The following is a 3514-nucleotide window of genomic DNA, read 5'->3' on the forward strand; positions in this document are numbered from 1 at the left end:
TTGTTTCTGATATATGAAAAATTTGCTGGAAGAAAATATAACAACAACAACAAAAAACCACTAAGATTTCAGAGACTATCTTGATGATTTGAACTTTGATGCCATTAATATATTTGTGACAGTGAAAGTGAAAGTCACTCAGTCGTGTCTGACTTTTTGTGACCCCATGGACTATACACTCCATGGAATTCTCCAGGCCAGAATACTGGAGTGGGCAGCCTTTCCCTTCTCCAGGGTATCTTCCCAACCCAGGGATCAAACCCACGTTTCCCATATTGCAGGCGGATTCTTTACCAGCTGAGCCACAAGGGAAGCCCAATATATTTGACCTAAAAGCTTAATAACACAAATGAATGTGTTTTAATAGACACTGATATCCTCTGACTATATGAAGAGCAGACACTCACTAGTGAGTGAGACAGATTTAAAAGCAGGAACTGGTGAGACTTGAGTACAAATTCTACTTCCAAAGTCTCCAGAATGGAATAAACTAAAGATAGGCAAGTTACCAATAACTCAACGTGATTTATAAATCCTGCAAATAAAAAACAAAATATGGGCTACAAAGTAGAGCAGTAGTTTTCAAATTTCAGTGTGTTAAACTTTAGAGACATAAGCTTCACCCAAGGAGCTTGTTCAAAACTACAGAGTTCAAACTCCTAGCCTCTAATTATTCTGAGTTAATAAGTCTTTGAGAAGTCTAGAAACTTACATTTTGTCACAAAAATATCAGGCAATTCCGAAGCAATAGTTTAAGACATCATATTAAGGAAGGAAAAAAAAAACTGCTATAATATCTATATGTCAAATAGGGGAAAAAAAAAAAAAAGACGAAAAACCCAAACACATGTTACAATAATATGGCCAAATGGTTTGGATCATTTGCTTGGATATCTGGATATATAGTCCAACAATTAGCATATTTATGATAAAAATAATTTACAACACTTTTAAGCATCTAATGGACAAATTAGTCCTTCATATTTAATGATCTTCAGAGAGAAAAAAGTCTTAGTATGATAATTTAATTACATTACTTCAAAAAATGTCAGTTACTTAAAATATGCATACACAGAACATCACAGTCCTGATCTTGCACACTATATTGGTGTTCAGTAGAAAGAAAATTTCAATAATTATCATCATTATACATTAGTTCCCTCATGCAAACACATGCCCCACATAACAGAATCAGAGTCACAAGCAAATGCAAGTTCCTGAGTGACTTTCTCTAGCAGCCCTTGTGATCAAAACCCTCCTCTGTACAACCCTTAGGTAAGACTTCTGTGGAGTTTACCATTACCCTGCTTTTTCGGTTGGAACTGACCAATTCACCTTAAGGCCAGGAACCTCAAAGCATTACACGTACGGACCCTAAGACATGTGCCCCCCGACCTATTCTCTGTCTGCACTCTGCTTTGACCTCCCCATGTAGCCCCTTAAAACATGTTATGTACTTCCTCCAGGACCCACGAGTAATAAGTTGCTTTATTTGAATTTCTTTTATGATCTGTCGTTGAACCTCTCCTCACCATATGGCACCTTGTGCTCCATTTAACAAGTGTTAATTGAACAAAGCCACAACACCAGACAAAGGTTTTACCATTTTAGGAATCTTTCTGAATATAATCTTGAATAAATACAAATTTACCTTAATCTATTCCACTACATGCATTTTTTACTGTAATCACTAAACTTCATCACTCTAAGGGTCATTAGTTTTTCCTTAACACATGACTTGAAGACCACGGTCTCTGTTTTATACTAGAAATGTTACATAATTAGGAGTTAAACCAACTGAAAGTATAATGCTCTTGTCAATTAGTGTCTTAAATTTTCCCCAAATTTTTATTTAATAATATTACTTTGGATAAGAATTAGAGCAAAGGTAGGCTGCATGACCTTTTCAATTTCCTTCCAACCTAATGATTCATGAATATATTACAATGCAGTAGAATGTAAGTAACTCTATCCTTGAAACACAAATAAATAAATGAAACAAATACTTTCTCTTTTTTATATTTAGGTTCAATTCATGTTTGCTCTATTGCTCCCAAATTCCTTGGGGTTACTGCAAGGTTGTAAGAGGAAACGCTGATGGGTACACAATAAAATTATACAGTAGCCAACCACCTGCCCTCCCACTGCCTGAAAACCAGAGAGGGAAGAATGTAAGATAATTCAACTCATCACTATTTATGTACCTAAAAATATAAAGTTCCACACACACACACACACACACACACACATATAGACAGACAGAGAGAGGGCCTGATAGAGGTCATGTAAATCAATAACTGTAACAGGGCTACAAAAAATAGCACAAGAATTCATATTCTTTCTAAAGAGAATCTTTTCAAGCCCACTCCCTGCCGTTCAACCCGTACCACTTAGTGTTAAGCCTTGATTGTGCTGATTTGATGGATAGAGAAGAGAGAACATAGAAAGAACATGAAAGCTGTCATTGCTTTACATTGGAAAAGGCACGGCGGTACCACTGAGGAAGAGAAGAGAGTGAGAAGGTGGGAGGGCAGGCACCAAAGAGTAGGTGGAGTAGATGGAGTATACTTGACTCAACGCTTGAAAGGAAGAGAAAAAAGAAGAAATTTTGGAGTTGCCAAGGGAAATGGAATTTGGAGAGAAATGTATAAAGCATATTTTGTGAAGTTTTGAACTGTATTTTTGTTATTCTCTCTCTTGTTTCTTGTTTATTAAGAAACTTCAGTAAAGACTTATTATCAAAGATAGAAATATTTCCCAATATTTTGTAACTTGGTTTCTGATCTTTTAAATGCAATGAAATAGAACTTGAAGCAAGATAATGACTCAGATATTTTCAAGTTATATCTGAAACAGATATTATCTTAGCTCAGATAATAGAAAACTCAAGTCAGGAATTTGTTCTTCCATCAGAAGTGCAAATCTAATTAATATAATCATTAGGGAGGGGGACTTCCCTGTAGGTGGATTCTGGGTTATCAGTTTGTCTGAGATTTCAAACATAACAATTATTTAGAGATGAACTTAGAAATGAGGAAAAAAAGGAAAGAATGAGGTGTGTGTGTTCTCACTTAAAAAGACTGCCTCTCTGGTTAGATAAGTGTGACTATTCAGACTGCCAATAGGTCTCAAAGTGTCCAGAGTTACAGCCTTGAGTCACTACGTTCTTGAAATAGACTAACACTTAATGGATACATGGAAACTTACGTATAAGCTTTCATACACATTATTAAGAGGATGTAAAGTTTTTCTCAGAGATCTCCTGTAAGGCAGTACTCTTATCAAATTTTATTTCCTTAACAACCCAATCAAAACAAACAGAATCACACAAAAGTGAACAGATTAACATGCCTCATTTGCTAAATCTTCTCTAAATATTTCTAAAAACACAAGTAACTCATATTCATTGTACAAAATAAAAAATTAAAAAGAAAATATCAATCAAATATTCATAGTTGCTCAATATTTTGATATATATATATAAGCATTAATATTTTTCCTTAAAATTTTATAT

Source organism: Oryx dammah, unplaced genomic scaffold (genome assembly GCF_014754425.2).
Source record: "Oryx dammah isolate SB20612 unplaced genomic scaffold, SCBI_Odam_1.1 HiC_scaffold_18, whole genome shotgun sequence".
NCBI lineage: Eukaryota > Metazoa > Chordata > Mammalia > Artiodactyla > Bovidae > Oryx > Oryx dammah.